At 46.0% G+C, this 15,213-nt stretch overlaps 1 protein-coding gene and 1 long non-coding RNA gene across 3 annotated transcripts in view; both read right to left on the reverse strand.

Annotated features, from left to right (window-relative positions):
• Positions 1 to 15,213, reverse strand: part of KCNC4 (potassium voltage-gated channel subfamily C member 4) — a 71,308-nt gene that overhangs the window by 18,793 nt on the left and 37,302 nt on the right. The window contains exon 5 of one of the 2 annotated variants that reach the window (XM_032249816.1): positions 10,642 to 10,699. The exons of the other annotated variant lie outside the window; for it this stretch is intronic. The gene's annotated coding sequence lies outside the window, so the exon portion shown is untranslated. Of the gene's footprint in view, positions 1 to 10,641; positions 10,700 to 15,213 lie in introns of those variants that run through there. 2 annotated transcript variants of the gene reach the window in all.
• On the reverse strand, positions 5,365 to 10,468 carry LOC116531142. Its single transcript, XR_004260291.1, has 2 exons — positions 7,167 to 10,468; positions 5,365 to 7,093 (listed from the first exon to the last, which is right to left on the reverse strand). It is a non-coding gene; the product is annotated as an uncharacterized LOC116531142 (long non-coding RNA).

Here is a 15,213-nt window from a genome sequence, read left to right on the forward strand (position 1 = left end):
GAGAACTAACCAGGAGCTAAGAAGGAGACATCAGAAGGAGCAAACATCCCCATGACAATGGCACATCAAGGCCTGGGGTCCTGGGGTCCAGGGAACACAGACTTTAGGCCTCTCCTGGTAGTTGGGTTCCTTGGGGTGCAAATGCCAAGGACTTAAGGGGAAGAAATGGGGCCCACACGAAGATCAAGGGGGCCAATCTGGGTCAAGAATGGTAACAACAGCTGTAGCAGACTTATAGCTAGGAGCAGAGACCAGAGCTAGGCTGGGTTCAAATCCCAGCCCTGCCACTTATGGGTTCTGTGCCCTTGGGCAAGTCGTTTAACCTTTCCTCATTTGCAAAATGGAAATAGTAACAGTGTCTACTTCCTAGGAGTGCTAGGGTGACTGAAGGAGCGATTCCACATAAAGTGCTTAGAGCACCCCTGGCTGTTCCTAAGGCCTCAATAAGGGTCACCAACAATGAGTGACGGTTTCCAGAGAGCCTTCCAAGAACCTTGCAGAAGTTCTTGCTGCTTCTCATTAGGAAAGTGATGTCCTGGGGCTGGATTTATTTGTGGGAACAGGTTTGTTCTGCGCTCCAGCCCCTGCCCTCCTCACTCAGCCCTCCAGGGTGCAGTTTCAGTGTTATGGCTATGAATGTTTCAAGATCTGATCCTATCAGTCAGCTGAGACTCTCTCCCCATGCAGCAGTGTTGGGATCTGGTTGCCACAAAGCCAGTAGTTGTGTCCCTGATTGGCCAGTTAACTTGCTTTCCTGCCCATTATTTCGCTCCCTATTGCACAGGGTGTCAGGGGAATTAGGGGAATCATACTTAAGCAGAAGAATGGCTGCATCTATTAAATGCTCCACAGTGCCTCTTCTGTCTTCATGGACCTTCAAGAGCCAGTCCCCACCCAGTCCCTAGCTCTCCATGTAAAAAGGAAACAAGGCTCCATGTATTTATTTTGTATTCCTACAGTGCTCTGGGGTTTAATGCTATCGCATGGTAGTCTGGGTCTATCTGTGCTGAAGGAAGGAATGAATGAACAAAAGACAAACAAGGTAGGAAGGTAGGAGCAACAAGTCACTTGGGAGGGTCAACAAAGGAACCAAGGGCCTCTCTGGAGTTGGGGCGCTACCAGGCCCGTTTCTCCATGTTTTCAGGAGGAGAGAGTCTAGTGCTGGGCAGGGCCCTCGCTGTCCTCCCCACCTCCAAGGACCTCTCTCCTGGCTCTGAGTTCCTCTTTAGGACCCCAGAAAAGGCTCCCTGGTGCTAAAATGAAAGAAGATTTCTATTTGGGCTTCCTCTCCAAACCAAAGAGGGTTAACATCTTGACATAAGTACTGTTGCAATGCAAGAGACTCAAGCAGCCCAGAGGAGTGCAGAGGTCCTCAGTGTTGCCTGGAAACAGGGGCCTGGGCGACCTCTTGGGCAGCCATCTCTAAAAGCTCCCTTGGGCTCTGGCTACAGCCCTCTTCTAGCAGCCTCAAACCCAACTGTGAAGGGCAATCCTCTGGGTGAGGAATATTTTATTTATGTTTTATTTCTGCTGCTAGAAACTCAGGGAGTCTGAGAGTTCTACTGTTCACTCATCAGCCACTTGTAAACTTATTTTCCAAGTCTTCTAGCCTAGGAAGAACCTGAACTCTATAAAGGGGATCTTTCTCTGGAGATGCTCAAAGAGTGTGGGGGAAGGGACAGGGTAAAAGAAGTTGCTAGCATAGCATCAATAAATTGTTTTGATTGCAAGTGGTTTTGTACTTTATTATTCTTTCACTTTCCCCTTCTTCTTCTTCTTTTTTTTTTTTTGAGATGGAGTCTCGCTCTGTCGCCCAGGCTGGAGTAGCACAGTCTTGGCTCACTGCAACCTCCACCTCCCTGGTTCAAGTAATTCCGCTGCCTCAGCCTCCCGAGTAGCTGGGATTACAGGTGTGAGCCACCATACCAGGTTAATTTTTGTATTTTTAGTAGAGATGGGGTTTCACCATGTTGGCCAGGCTGGTCTCGAACTCCCGACCTCAAGCAATCCACCCACCTTGACCTCCCAAAGTGCTGGAATTATAGGCATGAGCCACTGCACCCGGTCTGCTCTCCCTCTTCTTTCTCCCCCTCCTTCTCCAGAGACAAGCCAGGATCCGTCTTAGGGGACTAAATAAAGAAATATCTTGAGTTCCTTCCAGGAAAATTGCAGGCTCCTAGCTAGCCTTGAAAAGTAAATGAGCAACTTGGTAAGCAAGAAGGTAACAGTAGTTCAAAACGATAGCCAAGGAAGTTAAAGTCATGTTGGTTTCCCTGCAGAAACTAAAGATGACATCTCAACATGTGTCCCTGAGTTATTTCTCAGAAACCTGGACCCTTACCAAGTGGATCTGCTGGTATGTCAACCTCAGATAAGGGGCGACTAAGGACTGAACTCTGACCTCTGTTCTTCCTTCTAAATTTCTTCCTGAGGGGCTTGGAGGAGGTCATGCCCATGAGCCAGAGCTAATTCTTTTCTGCTGCTCCCAAATGTTTAGACAAAACTTCACCTCCTTAACCAATCACAAATCAAAAAGTCTTTGAATCTACCTATGACCTGTTCCTCTTTCCCTCACTTTGAGATGTCTTGCCTTTTTAGGTCAAACCAATGTACAGCCTCTATGCATTGATTTATGACTTTGCCTGCAACCTCTGCCTTCTTGCCTTTAAAGACTCTTACCTGTAAGCCACTGAGGACTTCAGGGCTTAAGAATTAGTGGCCCAGTCCTCCTTGCTTGGCACCCTGCAGTTAATGCCTTGGTTTCTCTTGCTGTAGCCCCAATGCCAGTGTTTGGCTTCGCAGTACTGGGCCAGCAGTCCCCAGTTCAGTTTAAAAACACCCTTTCTTTTTTTTCATATGCAAAGTCCCTTTTGGAATTCCTCAGTTGTACCAAGAACAACATGAGAAAGAGACTGCCCCACCCCATCCATTTGACCAGGAAGAATGGGGGAGATTTGTACCCAGAGGAGAGGAAAAGCCCAGAGGTCGAGATGCTTGCGAAGGACTCTCCCCAAATGGAAACCCCCATTTAGCTCCCCTCCTCACTGAAAGCTTACAGGACTTTAGTTTTGTTTTAGAGAGCAAGGCTGGTTGCCTTCCAGGCCTCAATTTGTTCCCCAAAGTAGTCTTTCCCACTGGAAGAGCTGTGTCTTATTCTATGTATAAAACTGGATTTTTAAACCTGTCAGTCTCCCACATGAAATGTACCCTCTAAACTGGAGTCACTTTGAACCCCAGCAACACTGCGGGTCAGATGACGACCCTTTCTGAAGTGTCTGTGTTGCCCAGACATGCTCCTATTTAACCTTGATAATCCTTTCTGGATGAAGGATGCCAGAGTAAATACCAGTCATTCTATCTCCAGCAGCAATCTTAGCCAAGGAAATGCCAACCTTAGGAAATAAACAGCCCTAATATTAGCCTAGATGTGTGGACATGTTTCCCCAGCAGGTGTGGAAAAAAAACCCTTAAGTTCTCATGTATTTTTAAAGCATGCCTCATGCACCAAAATCTCCCAGGATGTCACTAAATGTAGTTTGGCCCAGAACAGCTGTTATTACCATATCTCTTACCCAAGGGATGAGCCAGCATCCAGCCCTCAGTTTCCTGGTCTCAGGATAGCTGGCTGTCCCCAAAACAGGTTGAAAAGCCCCACCCCTGCTGATCCCACATGTCCCTTTGCCACCAGGCAGGCAGCCATTTTAGAACCACAGCAGACGGCAACTCCCTCCACCATAGAAAAGAATGTGCAAGTGACAGATGCAAACAGACCATGAAGCAGACATCAGAGGTCATGTTGTCACCAATGGGCATTTCCTGACAGGGTCTGTGCACAGCATCCTCTTTTGTTCGCAGGGCATCCTAGGTGCTGGGGCTACACGGAGTCTCACACAGGCGCTAAAGGCTTGACAGGCAGGAAGGTAAGGCATCGTCATCATGATAAGCACTTATTATCAGGACTGATTGTGCAGGTAAGCACTGTAGGAAAGTCCTCAGAGGAGGAATCAGGGCTGAAGAAATGGGACCTGAGAAGTACCTTGTTACAAACCTAGACGTCCACTAAGGAGGGGAGAGGGAGGGCTTCTGGAAAAGTATTGGGGAAAGGTGGGTTTCATAAGGTTGATAGAGACAAGTGAGGCAGAGCACAGCTGTATTGCAAAGAAGTCAGAGCACATCCCGTGGCCTTCTGGGAGCCAGACTAGGACAAGCAAATGGGCCTCAAAATGTATCATACAAGAACCAGAAACTCCCTATTGGCCTGAACTTTAAATTCACTGTCACGAATGCGGCGCCTGCAGATCAAAGAGGTAGGTGCTGGTGGAAGATAGGGTTGGGAAAGTCAGAGAAGAGGAAAGGCACAGAAAGAAGAAGAAATAGTCACTGGGCTCCCAGTTGCATCAAAAGACAAAGTGCTCTATGATAAGAAGCCAGAGGGTGGCTGGGTGAAGTGGCTCATGCCTGTAATTCCAGCACTCAAGGATGGCTTGAGGTCAGGCATTTGAGATAAGACGTCAGAGGTCTAAGGCAGTATACCAAAAGCATCACATAATTGCTATAGCACCCAGAGTCCGTTCTTTTAAGAAAACAGAAATATTTTTATAACTTTATATTTTATAAGCATTTATTATGTTATTATGTCTTTATAGTTCTAATAAAATGGAATCAAAACTTACGGGCTTGTCATTTACAAGAGTTTAAAGTAAGGTAGAAAATTTTGTTTCCAATTCTTTCTTTCTTTTTTCTTTTTGAGGCAGAGTTTCACTGTTATTCCCCAGGCCGGGAGTGCAATGGTGCGATCTCAGCTCACAGCAACCTCCGCCTCCTGGGTTCAAGCTATTCTCCTGCCTCAGCCTCCTGAGTAGCCAGGATTACAAGCATGGGCCACCACGCTGGGCTAATTTTTAGTAGAGACAGGGTCTCACCATGTTCATTAGGCTGGTCTCGAACTCCCAACCTCAGGTGATCCACCTGCCTCAGCCTCCCAAAGTGCAGGAATTACAGGTGTGAGCCATGATGCCCAGCCTCCAATTCTTTTTTAAGTGTACAGGTATGAGAAATTTAAAGACATTACAAAACAGTGCTTTGGGCAAAATTGTGTAATGATAGAAATATCTAAACATCTGTTTTCAAATGTTTTTTCCTTAGCAAGTCGTAAATTTTTAAAAGATAACAAAGCATCATCTTTAAAATGAACTGCTTGTTGTTTTGTATAAGAAAAACAAGTGACTTTAATTTTGATAAATCTTAAGTACTTGCCATGAGAAAACTGGTAAACCTTTATGGGAAACAAAAGACCTCCCTGATCACTCCATATCCCATTACAAAGTATTGTTAAGAATTCCATTATTAAAAAAAAAAGAATTGTTATATTTTATAGACCTTCTTTTTATAAAGTTAACATCATCATTTACAACACAGCATTTTGTGCACATCTGGCTTTAACTTCTTTGCTGCCCAGTAAAGGAATATTAAGTGTGGTTCTTTCTTTGTTACCACATCAGATCCCTCTTTTTATTCCAGTCAATAATTTTTCTATAAAGCATTTTTATTAAGGAAGTCATTTACTCTTTTCCCACTCATCATCCCTTTAGTGGCTCAAAAATACTGCTTTCTGACACAATTCTCGTATTTCAACAAAATGTAGCGAGTCCCAGTAACTGAGATGTTAGAAATGTCTCCATTTTAAGTCAAACATATAGCAGATTTCCTATAAGGCATACCTTGTCCTAACATTCATTTACAAATTTTTCAGCAATGCTTTTTATTCGTCTTTCTATAATGCCTGCTGACAAAAGATTGCACTTTTTATTGCCATATTGTTTTTCATGTCTCATTTCAGCCATTTGTCATGGTAGAAAAAGCAAGTGTTTCCCTAAGGGCATATGGCTTTTTGTGCTTTGCAATTACTAAGAACATCAAAAGATCCATGCATATGTTTATCATTAGATTTAATGAAATGTTGTTAAATACTGGATTAAGCATTGTAATGACTAAGTGTCAGTGAAAAAATGGAGAATGTTTTTCTTCATGGTCTAGATGCTTCATTTTTAAGTGTCTTACTAATTGGGAAATTTTCTGCTATCATTAGCTAGTAACTCAAGACAAAAACTCTTAAGACAATATCCTTGATTAACATTAATAAATGTCAACCATATTTCCGATAATTGCTTTTTAAACATTGAATTTTTTTGTCAACTTTTTTTAGCTCCGATAGGATGCTCATCACTTTGCCTTATAAAGTGGCTAAAAAAGTACTTATAAAGAAGGAAGAGGGTCACTCCAGAAATCTTCTTTTTGTTTTTTATGCTTTTACTATTTATATTATCTCCAACTCGTATTTCTTTGCAGGAATCTTTTAAAGACATTTGTTCATTTTGTGAAGGTTGTGTAGACATATGGTAGGCACTTGAAAAGATGTTGGTTGATTGAGAAAATCTGATAGATGATATAGTTATTATTTCCTCTTTTTTTTTCTCATGCTGTCTAGTCTAAGATCATCATTTTCTCTTTACAAAGATCTTACAGCTCCCAAATGATTTTCAAGATCTGCAATCCATTGGGCTATCAGTGGCAAGCATCCTTATGCCCTAAATGGTTTGACAAAGAGAGGGAAAAGGCCCCCTGTTCCTAGTTCAGGAGGATCAAGTTTTTAATTCTCAGCCAAGACGTTTTTTCTTGTATGCCACATTCTTTCTTGAGAGGAGTAAAACCAATCTGTGGTATTTTATTCTTCACTTTCCCCCAGAGTCTTAAATACAGATGAACAGTCAAAGAGCTCAGTCTTGTCTGAGATGCTTGCCCAGGCCTGCTGGAGTTCTGCTGGGAGACTGTAGCCTGGCCAGGTCTAACCTAGGAGGAAGTGAACCTGAGGACAGAGCCTGGACAGGAAATGCACATTGGTTGTTGAGTTTGCAATCGCACAAAAAGACACTCTCTTTAACAATCTTTAGGCGTCACTTAGAATTGCATTTGGCTCCCTGTACTAAAAACCCAACCACACTGGCTTACCCAAATGATGCTTTTATTTTTGTCATATAACAAGAAATCAGGAAGCAGAGAGTCCAGAGATGTTGTTAAGAAAGTTAAGAAGAACCTCAGATCTGCATGTTCTTCAAATGTACCCCAAAACCTAAAATGCAATAAAAAAATTAAAAAAAAAAAATAACCTCAGATCTATCTAGCTTCCTGCGCCACCATCCTAGCATGGGGCTTTCCTTTTCAGGAGTGCGAGACAGCTGCTTCATTCCCAGGCATCTCCTCCTTCAGGTGGGAAGAGGGGCAGGGTGAGGCCAAATGCAGCCTTACTCTCCTCTTGGGCCTTTCTCTGCATGCACACATGCCCTTCTCAGAACCCTGCACCTCCATTTCATTGTCCAGCACTGTGAACACTGCAAGAGAGCCTGAGAGATCAGATATCAACTGAGCACATTACAGCCCCAAATAAAATTGACATCCATTTAGCGAGATGAAGGGGAGGAAAGATTCTGGAATAACTCGGAATGTCTGGGCTCATCTCATGAATTAACCACTCATGCTTCAATTCCATATGGAATAGACTGATCCTTGCTCGTCCACCATCCCCTCTCAAAAACTTGTTCATCATGCCTTAGACAAGCAGTACACTGAGAGAAAGTCTTCAGGGGGTTCTCCATGTGCCCCAGTCACACACTGAGTTGGCCTACGATTCATTCCTGAACAATTTCCTTGGAGACAGTAGGGACCGGGATGCCTGGGCCCAGCCTTTGGTTTACTGTGGGGAAAAGGAGACTCCTCCAGGTCCTTGACCTACCTTCTGAGTGCTTGAGGAGGACACCTCCGATTCACAAATAAATGGAGCCATCTGCGACAGGCTGCGCAAAGGCTGAGCCTCAACCGCAGAGCCACAGCATCCAACCCTGCTATTCATCCTGAGTCCAGATGGGAGTGCAGCCCAGCAGCCCCTGAGGGCGTTGGATTTCAGCACGGGGAAGACCTTGTGTGGGAGGCTCTCCCAGGCAAGAGGAGGTGGGAGCAGGAGGAGGGGAGGCTCAGGGCTGGGGCGCTGACTGTACTTGAAGCTGTGATTCTCATCAGCGCCTTGGAGGATTTGCCACTTCTGCTCCATGCCTCTTCCAAAGGTGATATGGTAGATTTCATTCAAGCTAAATAGATTTACTATTTTGTCAAATATTAAGAATTTTTGTGTGTCCTTTTAAAAGCAGCATAGCCTAGGTGACTCTGGGCAGGGTTAACAGTCATCCGTGTGAATAAATCAGGAGGATGGATGGTTTTTTTTCTCTCTTTGTCAAATCAACATATACACACTGAAGAAAATTTGGAAAGTACAGAACAATTTTAAGAAGCAGGAAACAAAACTTTTTGTAAATCTTAGGAGAAATACAAATCTAGATACAGATTGCAGATATATGGATAGTACCTCCCTACAGTGCCTGGGAAAGTGTCTATGGCAGAAATTGCTGGCTGCTGCCAATATCATTCTTCATTTCTACCACAAGCTCAAATTCATTTAGCATAACGACGTGCCCAGGTAAAAGACAGCATTGCTTAACCTCCCTTGCAACTGGCCAGTGGGAGAGGGTTATAAGTAGAACTTGGATGGGATTGCAGAAAGGCTCCTCACGGGGCAGGCAGGTCAGGCATGCATGCTGTGCCATTTTGTTCCTTTCTATTCCCACTTTTCCTGCCTGAAATGTAAATGTGATGGCTAAAACACCAGCAGTCATCTTGGACATTTTAGGATTAAAGCTATGTCCAAAGACAGAGATGCAGAAAGCTGGAAGAAACCTGCATCCCTGATGACTTGGTCAGAGCTGCCATACCTTCTCTGAAACCTGCCTCTGGACTTTTATGAGAGAGACTTAAGCCTTTGTTTAAGTCACGGTGGTCAGGTCTTCATTAATCACAACTAAATGTAATTCTTACAGATCCACTGCCTGGCACAGCGTGATGTCTAGTAAAAGCTGGAACATCTCTAAAGAGCTACAGGTGCTGAGAACAGTGGGCAAAAGAATCCTGGCACTGCTCCACTACAAGTTCTGAGTGACCAAGTCCTGTGCTCTTTTGGGCCTCAGTTTATTTTCTCTGACGTGTGAGGGTCACACTAAATACTCTCTAAAAGCTTCTTTGAGCTCATGTCCTTCTGAATCTATGGACTGGAGAGATCTGGGTGCTCTTCTGGTTCCGCTCTATCACTTTGTAACTGTAGGTGGGTTTCACAGCCTCTTGGAGCCTTGGGTTTTCATCTCGGTTGAGGTACACAGGAAATGTCTGTTGAATGAAGGAGGAAAGTGGGGATCATGCCACCTGTCTTGGCTGCCTCCCCAGATGATAGCAAGGATTGAATAAGATGACCCTGTACCATGCCACCCAGAACAGCGGGCTACTGTAATTCTAATGGCTGCAGGACTGACCTCCCCCGGCCTCATGCAGAGCTTGTGTTCTAGGTATTTGCCAGAACTGGCCTCTACTAGAAAATGGCCCTGCCACCTTCCTCTCTTTGAGCAGCTCCAGACTGCTTCCTGGGTGGCCAAATCCCTTTGTTGAAGGAAGGACCAGGAAGAGAACTAAAGAGGTCCACAGCAAGTGTCAGTGAGAAATACAATCAGCCCCTCCCTGAATGAAGTTCCAGAGACACTATCCACCATCTTCTGGCTGACCCCTTCTGAGGGTGCCAGGGACTTCTGCCATCATTTATCTTCAGGGCAGAAGGCTGTGGCCATCTGAGGAGCTTCTTGATCCCCATTGGCCCAGAGCTCCACCTGTGCGGCTGTTTCCTGGGAGGAAGTTCGGTTGTCCTGGCACTCAATCTCCATGGCAACCCTTGCTTTTGAGACACTGAATGGAAACAGCCTGGTACGGAGAGGCCAGTAGCAGAATACTGATTTGCCTGAGTGTCTGTAACAATGACTACATCCCAATACCTTTCCAGATACCCAAAGAGCTAAAAATACACCCGGTTCTGTCTAGGGCTCTCCAGCCCCGCTAAGCATCTTAAAGTACATCTGTGCTGGCTCTGACCTGCTAATATTAGTTATCTTCAGCAACTTGGGCTTGGGGACATGGAGTAAGGTGTTGCATGCAAAATTGCAGAGCCCAGGTCTGAAGGGGTGCGTTAGAGAGAAGAGGGTGAAGTGAGGAGGACCTCCTGAGAGGGAATCAGGGGGTTCCGGGGTAACAGGCAGCAGAGAGCACACCGAAATCTTAACTCCCTGCAGAGCTCTAGGGAGCTTGTTTGTCCAACTCAGACGATCTAAGCATTTGCTCATTTGACAGCTATCTACTAAGCACCTACTCTGCTCCAGGCTCTTTGCCAGGCACTGGGATGACAGGGGTGAATAAAGGAGAGTGTATGTTCCCTGCTCTCACCAGAGTTTACCAAATGTCTTAAGTCAGAATCATCTCTGCAAGTCCAGAAATACTGTCTGCATATACTAGGATGTCTCCTCTGCTACACAGTGAGGATTATTTTACTTACATGTTGGCACCCCTTCCAGAACATAGTAGGTGGTAAGCTAATACAGAATTGAATGGAATGGGATGAACTGGAATGACACTGCTACAACTTCTGTGGCCTGTTTAGAGCACTGCCGCAGCCTTCTCGTGGGCCTCCCAGAGGCTCTGGCTGGCTCTGCGAAGTATGTGCTCAGGCTGTGAGGTGCTGTGTTTGGGATAGACGAGGTGACTGCTCCACTGACACCTGCTAAGAAAGCTCAGCATAAGGTGACAGTTTGAATTTATTCCTAGTTTCCTTGGCAGGATGTACAGACAGTCCCCCCCCCAACCTCATCTCCTTCTTCCCGTAATCACTGCACATGGCATTCAATTAATTCTGCATTTCCCAGGGCAGGAAGCTGTACAGAGTTTAGAGCAAACAGCCGTGCCAGGGCTGCTCTCAAAAAAGCAGCTGTCACACTCAGCCCCAGTCTTCAGCTCCAACCTGGCCTCCTCCTCATGGCAGATAAGCCACAAGATGGAGAAACGGAAAATGACCATGACTCTCTGGGGATGTTCTTGGATGTGCCGTGGGTGCTATGAAGGTACATGAAGTGCAGACGCCACAGTGACCCTCACCATCCTCCTGAGCCTCAGGGGTCAGGTCCTGTGGCTGGCTGGTTGGCTTAGAGCAGAGAGAAGGGGCTGGGCTCCGGGATGCACCACATCCTGCAGGCTGTCTAGCTGAGAATGAGAGCGCTTCCATGCGACCGAACCCTCCTTTCTGGCAAAGCATCTCCAGATCTGCCTGAACAGGGACATCCACAGCAGAGCTGCCTGGGGCTCCTTCCTGGAACTCTGCAGGCAAAACAACAGCAGCGACACCTCCCATCCCCCAATAGGTGGGGACACAGCCAAACCGTATCAATGTCCTTGGCCTGTGGTGCTTGAAGTCCTCTAAGTGGACACTCTAAGCCAAGCCGGACTAGCATGCAGTGACACTGTGGCCCCTCACATGGAGGTCCTATAGGGACTCCTGCCAATAGGCCACCCTACCCTGTAGGCACTCCCCAGCCTCCCTCTGGGTAGAAGCAGCTGCCACGAGGGATACCTGGCTGTTCCTGTTTGCCTAGGACCTATCTCCCCTCTCTGCCTGCTACAAGGCCCTAGTCCCATCCCCCAGAACTGCCCTTAAAGGCTGGAGTGTAGCCAAGCCTGCAGGAGGTGAGGCCAGGGTTTCCAGGCAGTCCAGCGGCTTGGCTTCAGGAACAGCCACCTGCTTCCCCACCTGATGGGCTTGGCCTAGCCTCCCTACCCCAGCTGCTCCTCTCCTCCTCCCAGAGAAGCCCGGGGCCTCTTCTAGGAGAGTGGTCCTTTCTCAGCAAACTGGCTGTATATGAGCACACAGCACCTCCAAGGAGGTCTTCCTTTCCTCTTCCTTCCTTCCCTCGGGGGCCTTGCTGGGTGCCTCACTCAGAGCAAGTGCCACTCTATGTTTGTGGGATGACCGAGTGAAGAAAGGAAGAAATAACTGTGCGGAAAGTCTCAAAACTACTTCAGCCCCTTGGCAATTTGCTTTTCCTCAGGACAGGAATCTCTATCCACACTGACAGTGCCCCTGACCTTTCCTTATGCCAACCATGCAGGCATATTTCTTCAAGAGGACAATCCCATCTCTTTTCCTGGGAGCTTCCAACCACAAAGTGGCCCAGGCTTGCTCAGTGGTGCCAAATGTGGCCCATGAATTATTCTAAGCAACTCGACGGCCTGGTTTGTAGGTGTATGCCATACAGAGACTGACAGGAACTGTGCCCTCAGGGAGTGAGTGCAGAAGGCAGTAGGGCAAGATACAGGGTGGTCTACCAGATGGCCGCCTGGAGGACGTGGAGGAGGGAGGAGGGACCCCTCCTAGGGGTCTGCCTGGACTTCTGGCTGGAGATGAGGGTTAAGCTGATTAGGCATCGCTGGGCGATGAGGTAGGCCTGGTCATGTGGGAGGAGGGAGGTGGAGGAGCCTGGGAAAGGGGAGCTGTGTCTGGGAACCATTTGGAAGAGGGTGTTTAATTTGGCATGAGAAAAGTGGTGATGACCCATTCCTGTTTTCAGCAACTAATTCCTGCTAAGGTGTTAATTGTCAATTAAGGAAGGTGTTTGCTGATAACAGCTTCAAGGTGGGACTTGAAAACATATGATTTCACTTATATGAGGCACTTAGTCAAATTCACACAGACAGTAGAACCCTGGTTGCCGGGGCTGGGGGAGAAGGGAATGAGGCATTATTGTTTAATGGGCGCAGAGCCTCCGTTTGGGAAGATGAAAAGAGTTCTGGAGATCGCCGGCCGTGTTGGTTGCACAACATGTGAATGTATTTAACGCCACTGAAAAAAATGGCTAAAATAAAAAATTTTTGTGAGTCTATTTGACAACAATTTTTTAAGGCAATGTTTTTATTCTCTTTCTCCAGAAGCAAGGCCTCTACTCATTTTTTCTTTTAAGAACAGCAGGCAAGAGCAGTGACACTTCTAAAAGGTCGCCAACCCTGAGCTTGATACCTAATTATCAGCTGATCCTGCTCAGACTCCCAGAGGGGAATTGATTAATCAGTGTTCTGTCCAGGCCAAGGAGTCTATATATCAGACTCATTGGAAGGAAGCTGGCTCTGGTGCTGAAGTCAGGCCGAGGGAGGCGAGGTGGATTAGCATTCACTGAGTGTCTGCTGTATGCCAGGCAATGTGATAAGCAGGTGCCAGGCATACAAATCAACAGCTTCTGTCCTCAAGGAATTTGCAAGCAACTTCCACCCTCAGCTACCAGCCTGCCAGCCCCTATTGTGGAGAAGGCCATGAGCGTAAAGAGGAAGAGACATATTCTTGCAATTGTCTGCCAGGACGCAGGACCCAAAGAATTTTTTCCAGGGCCTCCAGAAAAAAGGGGCCTACCCTGCTACTGACCTCTAACAACAAAAGTGTCTCTGTGTCCAGATCGTGAAAAGCAGTTAGGGTTGTCTGACAGAATCTTCATAGTGATGTAGTCAGCCATGGGGCAGGAAAGGACAAGAATCCTATCTGGGCTCCATACTTCCTGCAGCCCCCCGGGGTGGGTGGGCAGGGTGGGGGGCCTGAGAGGACCTCACCTTTGAGCTGACAGAAGAGACTTTCTTTGGCCAGCATCCCCTGGTGATCACAGGTTCCTAAAACTGGGAAACCACCCAAATAGTTCAGGTTCCTGAAGGGAGGGTCTTATCTTTCCTACATCTGCCACTCTCTAGACATGTGGCTGATAGAGACCCCGCCACAAAGTTTGGCCGGCAGTTTAAACTTTCAGTCTCAATTCGAAACACATGATTTTCATTCATTCAACATCGACTGAGTCCCAACTTAATATTAGGTATGTTAATAATTGAGTCTCTGCCCTCAAGCTGAACAGGAGACAGAGATATGTCAAAGTATAATTTCCAAAAAGTTAGAAACACTAGTCTCACAAAGTTATAGTATGAATATGTATTAAAGATTTTATTGAGCTCAAACAATACAATAATAAAGTTGATTCAAAGAGCATTTGAGGAACTGGGATTTAAAAGAAAGGCACACCAAAATAATTTTTTAAAAAATAAATACATATTTAGTTAATGTCCTACAAGGAAATAAAACTGGGTTATTTTTCCTACTGGATACAAATCATTTGACTATCAGGCAAACAAACAAACAAAAACCCTGTAAGTTAATATGTAACTTCACAGTCTGAGCCCTTAATCAATAGCAAATGACAAAGTCAAGCAATTATTGTCTTCTACGGCAGCACTTTCCAGTGGATATGTAATGTGACTCAGGTGCATAATTTAACTTTTTCTAGTAGTCACATTAAAAAGTAAAAACAAACAGGTGAAATTCATTTTAATAATTTATTTAACCCAACACATTCAAAATATTGTCATTTTGACAAGGGCAGTAGTCACATTTCAAGCGTTCAATAGCCATCTGTTGATAGCACACTTTTAGAGAATTAGTAATCTTCATGTCAGACAAAGCCTCAGTATGATATTGAAGGAACACGCAGGCATCCTCTAGGCCACAGCTATATTTTGGATCATTTTCCTACCATATCTACACATATCCCCGTGATCTAGTTGGCCAGGACTACAGGAGAGTCTAATCTATGAGGCTTGAAAGGGCCCGTGGAAAGCAGTTGAGTAAATATCTGGTGCAACAAATGCTCTTGTAAAGGTATGTCACTGGTTGAGGAGCAAGACGTTCTGCTGGCGGGACAAGGTGGATTAGAAGAGACTTCACAAGGTCTGGCGCGGTGGCTCATACCTGTAATCCCAGCACTTTGGGAGGCTGAGGCAGGTGGATCACGAAGTCAGGAGTTCAAGACCAGCTGGCCAACATGGTGAAACCCCGTCTCTACTAAAAATACAAAAACTAGCTGGACGTGGTGGTGCACGCCTGTAGTCCCAGCTACTTGGGAGGTTCAAGCAGAAGAATTGCTTGAACCCAGAAGGCAGAGGTTGCAGCGAGCCGAGATCACGCCACTGCATTCCAGCCTGGGTGACAGAGCCAGCTTCTGTCTCGGAAAGGAAAGGGAAGGGGAAAGGGAAGGAAAAACTTCATAAAAGAAATCAATGTATCAAAAAGAAAGGCCGGGGCCGGTGGCTCACACCTGTAATTCCTACACTTTGGGAGGCTAAGGCAGGAAGATTGCCTAAGCACAGAAGCTCCAGATCAGCCTGGGTAACATAGCAACACCACATCTCTACAAAAATTAAAAATTAGCCAGGCATGGC

This window comes from Sapajus apella, unplaced genomic scaffold (genome assembly GCF_009761245.1).
Source record: "Sapajus apella isolate SASKATOON/1434 unplaced genomic scaffold, GSC_monkey_1.0 scaffold69, whole genome shotgun sequence".
Classification (NCBI taxonomy): domain Eukaryota; kingdom Metazoa; phylum Chordata; class Mammalia; order Primates; family Cebidae; genus Sapajus; species Sapajus apella.